Source organism: Lycorma delicatula, chromosome 7 (assembly GCF_047948215.1).
Source record: "Lycorma delicatula isolate Av1 chromosome 7, ASM4794821v1, whole genome shotgun sequence".
Taxonomy (NCBI): Eukaryota; Metazoa; Arthropoda; class Insecta; order Hemiptera; family Fulgoridae; genus Lycorma; species Lycorma delicatula.
In genome coordinates, this window is record NC_134461.1 from 1858649 (window position 1) to 1878014 (window position 19366).

Here is a 19366-nt window from a genome sequence, read left to right on the forward strand (position 1 = left end):
AAATATATTTAGGCCTCACCAACTACGTATGGGGACACGATGTTACAAAGGAAACGTCCTTATTTGGCCGACAGCAGCACTACTGCAACACACTACGTCGCCGCTTTGTCAAAACTCCACAGCAACGCAGGTTGACTGACCGCTGCTGATCGTTGTCAACCCCGACGACGAGAACGTAGAACGCTGTACTAGCAGAATCAAATTATGCACCGGTTGCAAAAAACACAAGTTTTACAGCACGGGGCCAGAGGCCGAGAAGAGAAGTAACCTCTTATAATATAATGTACATTGCTGGAAAATAGGAAGGGCAATTGCAAAAAAAATCTGAGGCTGATAGGAGAATTCTGACTTTATATTCAGAATTAGCACCCAAAAATAAATAAGCTTCAGCAAATTGACCGTGTAACAAAATCATTGTCGACCAATGATATTAGTGAAAGAATAATTTTGAACATTTTGATATGAGGTATGGGTGCCAACACTGCTCAGTAGGAGGGGGTAGGTTTGCCCACAGGTGGGAGAGGGAAGCTTATTTGTCCTTGAAACACCCTTAAAAGATTACCACAGTATTTTTGTTTAGTAGAGAGTGAGTGCAGACATGTTTCGATTTTTGGTGATTTATTGATTTTGCAATATGGATAAGAAATGGAACGACTTTGTGTCAAATTTTATTTGAAAACTGGAAAATCAGCTTCTGATACTTATGAACTTTTAAAAACAGCTTAAAAGATGGCCACAAATCGGTCGAAGATGATACTGGTCCAACTGTCCTTCCACTTCAAAAAACAATGAAAACATTGTAAAAGTTCACAATTTAGCACGTCTGACCACAGACTTTCAATTAGGGAGATAGCTGATGAACTGAATTTAAGTTTCTATGTGGTTCAGTGAATTTTAAATTAAGATTTGAATATGTGTCAAGTGTTCACAAAATTCATTCCAAAATTGTAGTCAGACCAGCGGAAACAACATTGAAGTGTCCCAAGAAATAGTTAATTGAGCCAAAACTGACCACACACACACACACACATACACAGTGTTTAATTTTCATTGCCCCAGGTGATTTTCTCATAAAATACACACAATACAAAAAATGGCTTCATCAAAAGTTCCTCAGATTGAAGGGGGACATCTCATGGTGACCTTGACTATTATTTCAAAGTTAACATGATTTTTTCAAATAGAATGACATATTTTTGACTCCAGAAATGAAAAGAGTAGAAAATTTTATATTGAAATATCTGGTCACAAGGTACAAGGTCATACCTTGTACCTTTTTTCAGGGTGTTTCATCTTAATTACCCCAGTAAATTTTCTCGTAAACTACACACAATACAAAAAAATTACCTAAATAAAAGTTACTCAGATTGGAGGGGCGACATCTCATGGTGACCTTGACTTTATTTCAAGGAAAGCACAATTTTTTCAAATGGAATTACCTATTTTTGAACCCATCACTGAAAAGAGCAGAAAATTCTACATTGAATATATAGTCACACATATGACCTTGGATATTTTTTAAAAGTCATACAACTAACAATCAGATATAGTGTTAGATGATAGTGTAGTCATTTTTATGTTCTTTCCCACAGTTTGCGAGATAACTGGCCTGAAATACAAATATTCCAGGAATATCATTATATGACCTTCAAAAGCACGTAACTCTTACAACACTATCACTGATGGAAAACCGTATGACCTTGAAAAAAAAGCCCATGGTCATATGTGTGACCTACATATTTCAATGTAAAATTTTCTGCTCTTTTCATGGGTGTGGTCAAAAGTAGGTCATTCCATTTGAAAGCATCATATTAACCTTGAAATAAGGTCATCAAGTCCAAGGTCACCAAGAGATGCCCCTTGCAATCTGAGTAGCTTTTGTTTAGGTAATTTTTTTATATTGTATGTAGTTTACAAGAAAATCGCCTGGGGCGATTAAAATGAAACCCCCTGAAATAATTTCAAAGATCATACTGTGACCACATATTTCAATGTAGAATTTTCTGCTCTTCTTATTAGCGGGGGTCAAAAATATGTCATTCCATTTGAAAAAATCATGTTAACCTTGAAATAACAGTTAAGGTCAATTAAAAGATTAAATCCATGTCACTATGAGGTGTCCCCCTCCAATTTGAGTAACTTTTTTTGCATTGTGCGTAGTTTACAAAAAAAAATGCATATAAATATGTATATATTACTGTAAATACATTTCTGTTTTATACATCTGCTTCTTTGCTACGTAATAAAAAATGGATAAAACACCTATGTAGTTAAGATTAAAAAAAAGGAAGAAAGTAAAATATTTTAGAAATAAGACAAAAAAACTGTTGGTTAGAATTAGAATGAAGATAATCACTTTTTAATAAATTTCATAGTTCATTAGAATTTGAAAAGAGAAACTTTCAAACAAAACAAAAAAAGGTTACTGTATAAGTTTTAGGAATTTTTGACAATAGTGACATTCAACACATGATTGTAGCTCGGTATTGTATAATCAGTAGTAATTAGTACTAATCAGTAATGCATACACTATATTTTGCAGCTGCACATTTTATAGCAACCAACAATGTAGAATAATATGAACTTTAATAGAAAGAAATATTTTCACAACATATCATATACAGATTGACCACAATTGTACCATTATAAAGCGAGAAATTACCAAAAAAAGGTTTCCTGAATATAATAAATAGAAAAATATATAATGATGAACCTGAATGACCAAAGGTATGCTGTTATGACAGCATACCTGATGATACTTGGCAGATGTTTTCAATGCTCAGACCTTGACTTTTCCAAAAAAATATTATAACACAAGATTATGAATACAATTCATGAGTTGTGAAGTAGCTTATTCTGTACAATTAGTAACTGTGGTTTAGAAAATATACTGTTTAATACATGTAGTGCAAAAAAAAATAAAATTGACCTAACATTTTGATTCAAATACAACAATTTATTTAAAGGGTAATATATTTATACGGTTCTCTAATCATAGAAATCTGATTCACGGATATTAATGAATGTGTACAGCATTAAAAAAAAAGAAATGTGAAATTCGACAAAGAAATAAAAGATTTTTCACAAAAAATTAATTCACAGAATTTTAAACTTCACAGTACAAATAAGAAATTTAAAAAATTGCTAGTTTATAATTTATTATAGTAAAAAAATGTACAGAAGCCAGTTTACGGTAGGATTTATACTCTATATAACAAATTTTCTCCAGATGTTAATAGATTTAATATTAGCTAAAATTACATTAATAAGATGTTTACTTTATCCTGATTTAAATTTCTTATTATTTTTATCCTGCATTTTTATAATTTGAAAAAATTAACAAAATTAAACTGACAAATGTAGAAGCATTATATCTAAACATAGAACATTTAACATGAAATGATCGGTATTATTTTTTAGTCTTTGCATTACCATTTTCATTAAGAGAATACAATAAAATACAATAGTTTATTAGGTTATTAGAATATAATACTAGCACACAATTCTACATATGCACACAGACACTTTTCCCTTGAAGAACCGTATGATTTTCCTTATAATGTATTTTCTTTTTAAAATAAGTATTTTAATAAAATATTCTAATTTATGATAATTTCTGCACACTATAGTCTGCTTCAAAATATCAGCGCTTAAATTAATAGACATCCAAAGTAATAAGAATTATTCACATTTCTGTTATTAAAACCATCTCAATTTTTACCTTGTGGTCATTCAAAAATATTACTACTTGTTAAACCAAGAGTCATTTTAAATATTCTTTAAAAACATCTATTAAAAGTATTGAGGTATTTTTAATTGTACAGACCTCTTTTTAAAGTTTACCTGTTGAAAATGTTCTTTTCAATGATGAGGATGAAAATCCGTGAGTAAATACAGCAGTTAAATATGCAACATTGTAAAATTAAAACACACTAAATTTGCATATATAGAAAAACATAATAGATATTATGTTTCATTTATAAATTATAAAAATTTTAATTTTCATTTCATTAATGATCCTAGTACTACTATGGGCATCATATTGCATCATAGTATATTTAAGTGAATTCACATGACGGCAGATTATGAAAGCCATTAATCCAACTCGGTATTAGATGTAATGAAAAATTACTGGCCACCAGAAAATGAAAATGTGCCTGCAACATGTAACATTAAATATATTTTTATTCACGCCAAATACAATAAAGTAGCTATACTTAATACTACAAACATCTGGAATGGTATTCGTAGTACAATTGTATAACTGAAGATTGTTTTGATTAGATGAAAGGGAAATTTATATTAAATTATATACACTTTCAATAATTTAGCATGCAAAAGTATGAAAATACACAATTAATTTGATTACTTTACGGTACAAAAAGACAGAGTTTTGCTATTAGAAAGTTCTTAATTAATTAAGGGTTAACTGAATAATTAAGTTTGAATTCTTCACAGAACCTAGTCGTATTATTCAAATTTAAATTAGGATACAGAAGTCACATTTTTCTTTATTTTTTATAAGTATGAAAGATATTATTATATTTCTTGAAGAGGAAGGCGACTTTTGGTCAGGTGATTTTAGAATAATTAACTCAGCTTCAAATTATGGGCAGGCAGGAGTACGTTTCATCATGAACAAGAAGATAGGGAATGGAGTAGAGTATTTCAAAAGGCATAGCGATAGAATCATTGTAATAAGGATAAAATCAAAACCGACAACGATTGTTAACGTCTATATGCCTACAAGCGCCCATGATGATGATGAGGTAGAGTGTGTATACGAAGAGATTGATGAAGCAATTAAACATGTAAAAGGAGATGAAAATTTAATAATAGTTGGAGATTGAAATGCAAGCATTGGAAAAGGCAAGGAAGGAAAAATATAGTGGGTGAATACGGGCTGGGCAAAAGGAATGAAAGAGGGGACCGACTTATAGAGTTTTGCATGAAGTATAATTTAGTAATTGCCAACACCCAATTTAAAAATCATAATAGAAGAATGTACACTTGGAAAAAGCCAGGCGATACTGCAACATATCAGATAGATTATATAATGGTTAAGCAAAGATTTAGAAATCAACTCGTTGACTGCAAAACTTACCCTGGAGCAGACATTGATAGCGACCATAATTTGGTGATAATGAAATGTAGATTGGGGTTTAAAAACCTGAAGAAAAGGTGTCAGATGAATCGGTGGAATTTAGAGAAGCTGGAGGAGTTCAATTCCTTTGTTTAGTTAGGTATTTTCAGTCTTGCTTAAAACTCAGTGAGATGTGTTTTGCTTTGAGTTCATTAAATAGTAGTACATCGATGGGAATGTCACTTGTGGCATTTGCATCGGTGACATCCTGGCTGAAGCAGACAGGAATATGTCAAAAGCCGAGGTTTCGAAGATGACCTCTGGTAAAGCCCATAAGGTCTTGGAACAGAGGGGGTGATGAGGGTATCTTTCCCCAAGGGATCAGGATGATGTGTAAACAGCATGCCATTTGATAAGTTCAGTGTTAATATTATTAATTAGTACATTTAGGATCGACATGGAATAGTTGTTGAAACTAAAACTAAAAATACATTCTGCTGTTAGTATGTTTTTCTTTATTAAAATTTCAGTAGTACATTTTAATAAAATATATATATCCTTAATAGCAAAATTACAATATAAATATTTATATTATGCATGCAATAATAAATTCTAATTTTGTAATATTATTAAGTAGTCATACAACAAGCTCTCAGCTGACATTACCGTGTATGAATCGAGTTAAATATTATAATTTTGCAATAAATAATATTCTATAATTATTGTAAACACTTTTTTTAACTGGGTACTCACAAATATTGTCCAAATGTCTAATTGCAATAACGAAACCTATAAATTGGATAGATACATAACCTCACCATTTCTGTTACAGCTTTCTCATTATGTGGTCTATTTAATAACATATTTGGGTCCAAATTAGACAAGGCGATGTCCTCTAAAGTTTTAACTTGACTAAGAGTGACATAAATCTGCTCCTTGGTAAAAAAGTTTTCTTTTTTTAATCTGTCACTCCTCTGTCAAGAGTTGTAGCTTGCAGTTAGTGAAAAGTTACAATCCAGATTAATTTTAAAGGTAGCATTCTGCACTCAACATCTCATTTAAAGCCTAAAATAAATTCACAAAGACTCTCCAGCAGAGATCTGGCTGAGTAGTTCATAATTCACCTGGTTTCTTTTAAATAAAAAACCAAGGATTGACAATGTTGTCTCTTTTAGAAACCTGAACTTGTTTTAACCTAGTTAACACAAAATCATTGATTAGTAGTATCCATCTCCCATTTTGGGTAAAAATGTGCTAATGTTCTGCAGAACAGTAGGTAAAAGAAGATTCACTCTACATTTTGGGGTGGACTCAAGATATTCTTTGGATGGTATTGTCTATCCCAAGATTGATTCTTTATTTCCAAGCTTTATGGTTTATTTCTCATCATTCAATATTTCTCTGATCCACTTCCATATCCAATACTGATTTGACTTTTCTGTCTAAAATTTCATTGTCTGAAGCAAGTTTTCCCAGTCTGTGAAAAATTATAGAGATATAGTATTTATATTTAAAGATATAATCAATCGCCTTTATTCTGTATTGTTAATTCCAAAACTTGAAGTAACAAAATTGAAACTTTTATGTTAATTTTGCAAGAACTTTTACTTCAAGATTTCTTAAATATGAACGTTTTCTTTAATATTAAACATTCTTAATGATATAGATAGAATTTAAAGGGCCTTACTCTTAAATTCTGATTTTGTCATATTATCAAATAGGGTGAGTGAACTGAAAACAGTTTATCATTAAGTTAGCTGTATTGTTAGCTGTTTAGTATAATTAAACATTTTTTAATGTATAGATTTTTTCCTAGAAAAGTAAATTGTATAATCTGTTATTAAATATGTAAAATAATTTGGTTGTGTGTTGGAACATTTAAGTGTGTTTGTTTTTTTTTTGAAATGTGTGTGAAATAGTTACCAACCTGGCCAATGTTAAAGTTAGTAAGTTATTAAAAATGAAAAAAATTCTAATAATACTAATAATGTACTAAATAGTTTTTAATATCACTTACACAACTTACATTTTTCAGAAGCACACATAATACAAGAAACGAAAATGATCTTACATCAATTTTATTTATTTTATTTTATGCATACCAGAACAAAGTAACAGCACAGTGACATGATGTCAACAGTATTCTGCAGAGATGCCAAGGCATCTGTACACAGTCTGGTGTGTAAGAGTAAATATATATAGTCTTGAACAGAATCAGACTGACCACTCCTGAGACATGCGGTTAATTGAAACCCAACCACCAAAAACCATCAGTAATCACAGTCCTAGCTTTCAAATCCATATAAATGCAACTGTCTTTATAAGGACTCTAACCTTACAACTTTCAATTTCAAAAATCAGCTGATTTTGTGATTACAATTTTAACCACTAAGACTAACCCAGTGGGTTTATTGTTTTTCTAATCAAAAATTTCACCCACAAATGATTGTTTTTGTAGTGCCTAAAAAATTAGATTTCCAAAAATATGATTATGGATAACTGTCAAATTCTATGGGAAGATTTTCATGATTTGAGAATCTTTTAAATTCTAAATAATACTGATGTAGTTACAACAAAGTCATATAATTAGTTAAGTGAATACTTCATCCACATCCAAACCTAATTTTTCTCTGAAATTCCATTAAAAAATATACATTAGTGATTGGAAAATGTTCTTATAAAAACAAATAAATAAAATGCCATAAATTGTGGCATATGTAACATTTTGGAACTTAAAATAAAAAAAAATCAAGAGGTCAACTTATAATTAAAAGTATTTAAAATCTTAAAAATGAAGATACTTCAATTTTTCTAGGTTAGTATATCAAAATAATTATTATAATAATATTTATAATTAAAAATTTTGTTAAAGCAAAAAGAAAACAATACCAGAGCAAATTAATTAAGTGTATGTTTTCATACAACTATTATTAACATTGCCATTTACAACTAAAACATTATTTATTTATTAATTTCATCTCTCGACTGTAATAGTCCTATAGCTAGCACACATTTTTATAACTAATTCACAATAGCAGAAGTGCGTTAAATATTTAGTTTAGTAAATAGGAGACAGAAAAGATAAGTAAAAAATTCTGTTTTGCAACTGCGTTTATTGATAATAAAATGATAAACCTCTAATGTTTTGTGTGATTTTTTATGTATTTATAACAAGCTATTCTTTTTTTTACTCAAAATATCAGTCCAACACAAAAACAAAGAACCAATCGGCAGATATTTTGGTTAGTTCATGATTACTTTGTAGCATCATGTTCCTGTAGAGTTTTGCTTATTTTTAGACTTAGCATAATTTTCTTGGCTTAATTTTATCAATTTATAATTGACCTAAAATAAACACCACATAAACAGTCAGCAGACATTTTTATTGGTTTAATATCACAGGTCAGATGATTTACGAGTGATCTTTACAATGCAATTCCATCTCGCCACAATGGTCCATTTGGAGGTTCTCTCAGCGTCCACTACAATATCTTCATTTCAATGTAAAAATATGTAACCTAATAAACATTGTTATTTTTGAAATAGATTAAAAAATAACAAAAACATATTTAATAAAACTATTTAAATATTTTTTTAACAAAAATAATAAATAAAACATAAGAAATCAGACAATAACTTTATTTTCATTTGGTATTGTTACTTCCCATGATTTTATCATATAAAACATTAAAAACAATCAGCAGATGGTTATTTAATTAGAAACAGCTCACAAAAACTTTAGTATCAGGACATCTACCATGATCCTGAGTTGACAAAAATGTCTGCTCATTGGTTCTGTGTTAGTTGTGGCCAACAATTTATATAAAAATAAAATTAGGTGTTATAAATGAATAAAAAAATCACACAAACCATTACAAGACTATCATCTTATGAATAAAAGCAACTGCACAATCTACTCATATTTTCTGTCTGTTGCTTACTAAACTAAAATTTTAACACATTACCAGCCTGATGTAAATTAGTCATGAAAAAGTGCACTAGTTCCAGGACTATAAATTCTGAATATTGAAGATAATCCCGGGTTCAACAAGTTTAGATCTATAACTGCATTTCTTATTTTTAAATAGAGAACTCCTTTTGCTAATTAGAGAACATCTGTCTTTACAAGGCTCAATAACAACTAAACAGTATATCTGTGAAATTTACTGATACAACTTTATGCAAGCTTTGTATCTACACAACCGTAATACCAAGAATAAAAACCTTCCTTATAAGTAACCGCCAATTTTCTGCACTAATATCTAGTTCAGGTCAAAACCCTTTGTTTAATTCAACAGCACAACTTAAAAAAGACTTTTTTAAAGAAAATCCTCTGTTTTCTTTCGATTATAAATATTTTTTCACTAATAATACACAGCTTTGCTTGTTTCACTGTTACTTAAATTGCAAGATCCACAAGTTTCAACTAAAATAAATAATCATATTTTACACATCATTATTAAAGTAAACATACAAACTACTCATATCAAAAAATATATAATTTGATGTTAAATGAATAAATAAATTTTTGGTTTCTTCAAATGTCTATTAGTATATTTGGGTAACATGTACTAGCTCCTACTTTTTATTAAAAATTTCTTTCCTATATTTTAATATACTGCTTTTCTTAAATGTGATTGGCAGTTACTGTTCATATATTACAAAAATTTTTAAAAATTTACTTTATACTTTTTAGACATACATCAAATTATTATCATATATTACACGAGTTTAATTAGTAGGGTAATTTGGATTTCAAAAGATAACATAATCTATTGAAATTTCTAATATATTTAAAAAATATCAAATAAATTTTCAATCAAACATTTACTACACAAAGTAACAAAATAGTAAAGTTTTTGCATAATGAAGTTTTATAGTGAAGTATGTTAAATTATTACACCTGCACCCTTAATTTACCCCCGTACGAAGGGATGTTTGTAAAAGTAATGGTAGAATATTGTATTGTCACCCGACCTTAGTAATTGTGAAAAATTTCATCAACTGGCAAGTTCAAGAAATATGTTAAATTAAGGATACAAGATTTGAGGACAAACATGAAAAAAAAGCATTGCAAGTTGAAGAAAAGCAAGTAATAAATTAAATTTTAATGTCACAACTATAAGTTAAGGAAAGAGAGCTAATAATGATTAAACTCAGGAACGTTTAGTATTTATAGTAGTAAATTCAATGTCAATATTACATTAAATTGAGTACACTCAAATATACTTATCAGCACACATTATAATTTAAATAGATTTATGTTGCAAATTTCTCATTCATCATTTAAAACAACATTTAAAATAGTTTACATTAATAAAAATATTTATTAAAATGAATAGATCACATAAAGCCAGCTGCAGGAGTCAAGAAATGAACTGCCAAAGAACGCAGACAAAAAGATGAATAAAACTGATGAAGAAAAAACTACTCTAAACATTTTGTGAATTTGAACAAGGTATAAAGTTTTGTACAATATTTTTATCTAGATATTATAGGTAAAAGAATTAAGACCAAGAATTGAAATATCTTTAAAAAATGTATGTTTTCTATCTTGCCTAATAATTAAGGAGATATTTCTCCCTTAACTTCATATACAATAGTTTTTATTTAATTAAACGAATTATGTTATTTTTTTTCTGTGGTTCATAAAATAACATAAATTGGCATAAAAAAAGAAGTAGTTTTTTGTTTTTTTAATTATCACTAAATGTTTCACTTATATTACTGAAGATTACATTAAACAGAAAAAACAAATTAAATAAAAGATTACAGATAAAAAATATTAAGATTTCAAGCATAATTTCAGTCAACCATTTTTAATTTTTTAGTAATAAGCAAGCAAGGTATTAAATTACATCCCTTCTAAATTTGTTTCATAATACCATGAACATCTGACGGAAATGCATCTTAAAAATAAAAAAAAGGTGTGAAATAAGGCTACAATGTGCGATTATCACATTTAGAAAACAGGTTCCAAATGCTATGTTAAATAGCACTACGTGCAGTTTAAATTTGGAAGTTAAATGTATATCCTTTTTTATGGCAGTGCATATTTTTATCATAATGCCCATGAAAAATTATGCTATCCATATTTGTTCTTTTTTAATAATTTCATAACATTTTATGTTTTTATAAATATATGTAACACACACAGACACCACCCCCCCCCCCTCATACACACACACACACACACACACACACACTATATATATATATATATATATATATATATATTACATACACATACTTAAATATATATGTACACACAAGTGTAAATAAATATTAAAAATTTCTGTTTGGAGAAAATAACTAATAATACCGTAAGATCAAGTTTTCTTCTTCCAGCTGGTTAGCTTCCTCTTGCAACTGATTACCGGCTTGGACTAGTTGTTCAATGTGTTTATCACATACAGCTTTCTGTTTTCTTAGCTCCTTAATCTGTTCCATTGCTTGACTTAAACCAAATTCACCAGTTTCATACTCTCTCAGTTGTATAATCATGTTACTCATCTACAAATAAAACAATAAATTAAGAAGTATAAATCATAAGGTTTCCTATAAGTCATTTTAAATACAGGAATATCAACATTTTTTTATTTCATTTAACAGAAACATTTTTTAACAATGGAAATAACACTCTTATGCAATGCACAAAAAGGTAAAATTTAAGACTTTGCATTATAAAATTTGAGTTATCTAATATACATTTATATAGGGCATACACACACAAACACACACATACACATACACACACAGAGAGCAAGGAGAGAGAGAGAGAGAGAGAGAGAGAGAGACATACACACTAATTAGTAACAATAATCATAAATGAAATGACAAATCTTTCAATCCTTAAGTCTGTACTGCAATCCAAACAAAATTTACATGGTCACTTCTGTATTTGATCAGACCTTATTATTTGATCATGAACTTATTCCTATATTAAAAAAAAATTAAATTACAAGAACATATATCACCTGCTCTCAGCTTACCCCAACATCATGTTGCAGACTCAATCATTAAAGATTTCAATATCTGGGACAAATTGAACAAAATCCAAAAACTGCAACCCTACATTAAATACCTCACAATTTTTCATTAAAGTACATCAAAATCCTTTAACTTCCATATTTATTTGCATTAATATGTAGCTTAGATCAGGAGATATGCAGCATTGAAGACAAAAGTGGCCTTTTCTCTTTAAAGTGGAATATTTCCATTTAAAAAAATTGTAGACATATAAAAAAAATAAATTAAAGCTAAAGTCTTAAGCTTTCAAACAATTTTAATGCAGTTTACTGCAACAAATTTTGTTTCCCTCCTGTGCTTGATCAACACAAACAAAAAGTTACAAATTTTTAAAACTTTTCTTTTCACAGATTTTTTTTTAATTTGATGATTTTTGAAATCTGAAGTAAACTGTTAAAAAGTTGAGTATTCAAGCTTTAATTTTTTTTTATTCATCTCTCTAAGCCCATTGGTTGCAAAGTTAAAACAGTTTGAATATAATAATTTTTAATCATAATATATAGCAGTCCCTTTAATTTTTTACACCAGTGTATAATGTAGCAATAGTACGAAATAAAAAAATTAAAAACTGATTTATATTTTTTGTTATACAGCCACTTTACTAACACAAGTTCCAACCTTTCTTTCTTCTGTGTAGCAGTCAACAAATGTGACATTTTGATGACTACTTATAATACATAAGTCAAAACAAATGAGTATTTATTATATACAAAGCATTATTATTCAATTATCAACAAAGGGATGAAGAAAAGGGCGACAGTAAATACAAATACAACATAAAATAAAAGTGAAGTAGAAAAAAATAAAAAAAACATATTTTTAATTTTTGAACACTAATTATAAACAAACCAATTATTGGATATTGTATGTTTTTATACCAATTTACAGCTTATGTCATCCTGTTTAAAATGCCGTTTAGTTTATAAATCATGTAGAATTTCTCAAACATGTATTAAAATGTTTAAGTCATCAATGTTTAAGTCAATTTCATATGACTTGTTAATGTGATTTATCCTATCCTGCATGAATTGACAGGATTATCGGTGCTTGTTCTAACTTGCTCAGTATGAATTTTGTCACGTGCAGTAAATGAGTAATTGCATGTTTATTCCTATCGGTTCATGTTGAATTTCAAACCTATATAAAGGCAGTACTTGTTTCTTTTATTTTCATTAGTATTTTCTTGTGCAATCAATAGCAGGTTTTTTTAAAGTCAGTCTTTTACTCACATATTTGTTAAATTAAAACCTAAGATCCTGGCTTCTGCGAACTGTTCGAGACCAGCGCCTCTGGGGTTTGTGAGTGGTGAACCCCAGGCAGTAGACTTGGCGTTTGCGTCCAGCGCAACCAACACTCTGGTGCCCGGGAGACCGTCCAGAATCCTCCCCAACTTCGCCAGCAAGTCATCGATACTCCATCCAAGCTGGAAGTATCCCGACACAAGTACGACATCGAGCGTACCCCTCGTGATCCGCATGACGGTGAGTTGCTCATCAGACCACTGAGGCATCCAGAAGACACCCAAAGAGTCAGAGCTCACCACGACCGCAGAGAGCGGCCGTCCCCCACGAGTATTAATAACTTTCACCCCGTGAAAGCTGACCACCCTATCCGCGACCGCGTACGGCTCCTGGACCAAGAGGACCTCGAGGTTGTACTCCTCAAGGAGCCTCATGGCCTCACTCGTGGCCCGGGAATGGTGCAGATTAATCTGCCCCAGGCGCAGGCGTTCGAACTGGTGAAAGATGTCCCCAACGGCTTCTGACCGTTCAGGCGTCGCCATAAGCTGTGTTGTTAACAGCTCTCGCTCGGGCTATATCGTACGCCTTACATTGCCTACCCCCTACCCTGTGTCCAGTATTGCTACCTTTCACCTGGCAGCAGGCGGCACACTTTGGTGGCGACGACTTGGCAGGGCAGTTGGTTGCCCTGTGCCCCGGAGCGGCACAGTGGCCACACATCTCCTTCTGCGCTCTGCATCGGAGAGCGGTGTGCCCAAAAGCCCTGACATTTAAAGCACCGGGCTACCTGAATATGGTCGACAACCCTACAGGCCGCCCACCCAAAGAACAATCTTCCCCCGGCCACTAAGACCTGCCGGATCTTTGGCGAGGTCTCGAGAACCTAGTGACTCTTTAGGGATTCCTTCCTCCCCAACTGTCGAATCACCTTAGTTTCCCTAAGGAAGTCCTCGACGGCCATATCCAACACAGGATTTTGGCCGTGGATCGCTTTGAGTATTTCGGGCTCCTCTACCCGCGTTGCCCTCGGCATATCATAAACCAATATCTGAAGCTTACGCTCGGCTAGCAGCTGAGCCTTCAGCCCGTTCTTGGCCAGAACATCGGCCTCCAGCAGTCGTCTTGCCTGCTGCTCGTTAACGACCTCCAGAACAATGCCATGATCCCTGGTTTTAGTGACCCGGGAAACTTGGAACCTTTCTTTCCACGGGTCCTGGATCTTCTTTAGGGTTAGCTCCGTCATAGCAGACGAAGTCCCCTGACCAGGCTTAACAGGGACCACTTTTACAGTGGCCCGCTTACTTTTGGCCGGCGCCTGCGCTGGCGGCGGCGGACCTACCCGCTTAGGTGCAGGCGCGGCAGTTATAGAGGCAAAGGAGACAGGTTTCTTAACCTTCTCCTCCACTCTCTTAATTGATTTGTGGAGCTCGCCCAAAGCTTCACCCGTTACGGGTTTGAAGCCCCGAACTCCCTCCACTACATGGTCTACCTTGCCTGATAGTCGAGTTACGACCGAGTCAAGCGCAAGGTTTGCACCCTGGAGGCCTTCACATTTTAAAGCCAGCCCGGAAACCATCAAACTACATTGGCTCAAATATGAGTCCACCAATTGGTGCAACTCTAGAGCCACTCTAGATTCCTTCTTTGAGGAAATTTTGGCCCATTCGGCCCTCATCTCCTCAATCCGCCCCAAGCTATCCGCTCCGGAGGTCACCTTCTTTGACGCAGGTTTCCCCCCAGAAACATCCCGCTCAGGGACAGAATCGGCTTTGCTGCTTTCAGTCCTTCCCGACTTCACAGCGAGGCGTCCTTCGGACTTGGGGCCCCCTCCTATGCCGTGTCCTCGCTGTACGGATCCAGCTTTCGCCTTTTCCGCACCGCTCGAGACAGAGGTGTCCCGCAGGATTTGTGTGCAAGCCGCAACACTCGGGCGCTCCACTACCCGAGGGGCTTCCGTGTCTTCCTTATCGGAAGACCGGGGCCGCGGCGGCGACCTACCGATTGACCTCCTCGGCATGAAGGGGTCACCGGAAACCAGGTCCTTGGCCAAACCGACCAAGTCCTCCAAACAACCTCCCCCGGGTTGCTCCATCGCTGAACAATTTAGCAATACACCAGCTGTGTTGCCAGGAACTACAATTCACAGCTTGAACGAATCTAACACCTACCACAATACCAGGTGAGCGTCTAACCTCTCACACCCCAAACGGACCGTCTGTTCCGCAGTCCACCCGAGGAGTCAAAAAGCTAAAAGCTCCTTCCACCGGCAAGGTCGGAGCGGAAACCGCTTCTCGAACCTGCCAGAGGATCTAAATATATTTAGGCCTCACCAACTACGTATGGGGACACGATGTTACAAAGGAAACGTCCTTATTTGGCCGACAGCAGCACTACTGCAACACACTACGTCGCCGCTTTGTCAAAACTCCACAGCAACGCAGGTTGACTGACCGCTGCTGATCGTTGTCAACCCCGACGACGAGAACGTAGAACGCTGTACTAGCAGAATCAAATTATGCACCGGTTGCAAAAAACACAAGTTTTACAGCACGGGGCCAGAGGCCGAGAAGAGAAGTAACCTCTTATAATATAATGTACATTGCTGGAAAATAGGAAGGGCAATTGCAAAAAAAATCTGAGGCTGATAGGAGAATTCTGACTTTATATTCAGAATTAGCACCCAAAAATAAATAAGCTTCAGCAAATTGACCGTGTAACAAAATCATTGTCGACCAATGATATTAGTGAAAGAATAATTTTGAACATTTTGATATGAGGTATGGGTGCCAACACTGCTCAGTAGGAGGGGGTAGGTTTGCCCACAGGTGGGAGAGGGAAGCTTATTTGTCCTTGAAACACCCTTAAAAGATTACCACAGTATTTTTGTTTAGTAGAGAGTGAGTGCAGACATGTTTCGATTTTTGGTGATTTATTGATTTTGCAAAATGGATAAAAAATGGAACGACTTTGTGTCAAATTTTATTTGAAAACTGGAAAATCAGCTTCTGATACTTATGAACTTTTAAAAACAGCTTAAAAGATGGCCACAAATCGGTCGAAGATGATACTGGTCCAACTGTCCTTCCACTTCAAAAAACAATGAAAACATTGTAAAAGTTCACAATTTAGCACGTCTGACCACAGACTTTCAATTAGGGAGATAGCTGATGAACTGAATTTAAGTTTCTATGTGGTTCAGTGAATTTTAAATTAAGATTTGAATATGTGTCAAGTGTTCACAAAATTCATTCCAAAATTGTAGTCAGACCAGCGGAAACAACATTGAAGTGTCCCAAGAAATAGTTAATTGAGCCAAAACTGACCACACACACACACACATACACAGTGTTTAATTTTCATTGCCCCAGGTGATTTTCTCATAAAATACACACAATACAAAAAATGGCTTCATCAAAAGTTCCTCAGATTGAAGGGGGACATCTCATGGTGACCTTGACTATTATTTCAAAGTTAACATGATTTTTTCAAATAGAATGACATATTTTTGACTCCAGAAATGAAAAGAGTAGAAAATTTTATATTGAAATATCTGGTCACAAGGTACAAGGTCATACCTTGTACCTTTTTTCAGGGTGTTTCATCTTAATTACCCCAGTAAATTTTCTCGTAAACTACACACAATACAAAAAAATTACCTAAATAAAAGTTACTCAGATTGGAGGGGCGACATCTCATGGTGACCTTGACTTTATTTCAAGGAAAGCACAATTTTTTCAAATGGAATTACCTATTTTTGAACCCATCACTGAAAAGAGCAGAAAATTCTACATTGAATATATAGTCACACATATGACCTTGGATATTTTTTAAAAGTCATACAACTAACAATCAGATATAGTGTTAGATGATAGTGTAGTCATTTTTATGTTCTTTCCCACAGTTTGCGAGATAACTGGCCTGAAATACAAATATTCCAGGAATATCATTATATGACCTTCAAAAGCACGTAACTCTTACAACACTATCACTGATGGAAAACCGTATGACCTTGAAAAAAAAGCCCATGGTCATATGTGTGACCTACATATTTCAATGTAAAATTTTCTGCTCTTTTCATGAGTGTGGTCAAAAGTAGGTCATTCCATTTGAAAGCATCATATTAACCTTGAAATAAGGTCATCAAGTCCAAGGTCACCAAGAGATGCCCCTTGCAATCTGAGTAGCTTTTGTTTAGGTAATTTTTTTATATTGTATGTAGTTTACAAGAAAATCGCCTGGGGCGATTAAAATGAAACCCCCTGAAATAATTTCAAAGATCATACTGTGACCACATATTTCAATGTAGAATTTTCTGCTCTTCTTATTAGCGGGGGTCAAAAATATGTCATTCCATTTGAAAAAATCATGTTAACCTTGAAATAACAGTTAAGGTCAATTAAAAGATTAAATCCATGTCACTATGAGGTGTCCCCCTCCAATTTGAGTAACTTTTTTTGCATTGTGCGTAGTTTACAAAAAAAAATGCATATAAATATGTATATATTACTGTAACTACATTTCTGTTTTATACATCTGCTTCTTTGCTACGTAATAAAAAATGGATAAAACACCTATGTAGTTAAGATTAAAAAAAAGGAAGAAAGTAAAATATTTTAGAAATAAGACAAAAAAACTGTTGGTTAGAATTAGAATGAAGATAATCACTTTTTAATAAATTTCATAGTTCATTAGAATTTGAAAAGAGAAACTTTCAAACAAAACAAAAAAAGGTTACTGTATAAGTTTTAGGAATTCTTGACAATAGTGACATTCAACACATGATTGTAGCTCGGTATTGTATAATCAGTAGTAATTAGTACTAATCAGTAATGCATACACTATATTTTGCAGCTGCACATTTTATAGCAACCAACAATGTAGAATAATATGAACTTTAATAGAAAGAAATATTTTCACAACATATCATATACAGATTGACCACAATTGTACCATTATAAAGCGAGAAATTACCAAAAAAAGGTTTCCTGAATATAATAAATAGAAAAATATATAATGATGAACCTGAATGACCAAAGGTATGCTGTTATGACAGCATACCTGATGATACTTGGCAGATGTTTTCAATGCTCAGACCTTGACTTTTCCAAAAAAATATTATAACACAAGATTATGAATACAATTCATGAGTTGTGAAGTAGCTTATTCTGTACAATTAGTAACTGTGGTTTAGAAAATATACTGTTTAATACATGTAATGCAAAAAAAAATAAAATTGACCGAACATTTTGATTCAAATACAACAATTTATTTAAAGGGTAATATATTTATACGGTTCTCTAATCATAGAAATCTGATTCACGGATATTAATGAATGTGTACAGCATTAAAAAAAAAGAAATGTGAAATTCGACAAAGAAATAAAAGATTTTTCACAAAAAATTAATTCACAGAATTTTAAACTTCACAGTACAAATAAGAAATTTAAAAAATTGCTAGTTTATAATTTATTATAGTAAAAAAATGTACAGAAGCCAGTTTACGGTAGGATTTATACTCTATATAACAAATTTTCTCCAGATGTTAATAGATTTAATATTAGCTACAATTACATTAATAAGATGTTTACTTTATCCTGATTTAAATTTCTTATTATTTTTATCCTGCATTTTTATAATTTGAAAAAATTAACAAAATTAAACTGACAAATGTAGAAGCATTATATCTAAACATAGAACATTTAACATGAAATGATCGGTATTATTTTTTAGTCTTTGCATTACCATTTTCATTAAGAGAATACAATAAAATACAATAGTTTATTAGGTTATTAGAATATAATACTAGCACACAATTCTACATATGCACACAGACACTTTTCCCTTGAAGAACCGTATGATTTTCCTTATAATGTATTTTCTTTTTAAAATAAGTATTTTAATAAAATATTCTAATTTATGATAATTTCTGCACACTATAGTCTGCTTCAAAATATCAGCGCTTAAATTAATAGACATCCAAAGTAATAAGAATTATTCACATTTCTGTTATTAAA

The 19366-nt window shown here is 32.5% G+C and overlaps 1 protein-coding gene across 1 annotated transcript in view; it reads right to left on the bottom strand.

The window, feature by feature from the left end:
* Nucleotides 1-19366, bottom strand: part of LOC142327291 (uncharacterized) — a 106072-nt gene that overhangs the window by 56066 nt on the left and 30640 nt on the right. The window contains exons 6-7 of the mRNA XM_075370192.1: nt 11406-11596; nt 3844-4157 (exon numbers count right to left, since the gene is read on the bottom strand). The gene's annotated coding sequence lies outside the window, so the exon portion shown is untranslated. The remainder of the gene's footprint in view (nt 1-3843; nt 4158-11405; nt 11597-19366) is intronic.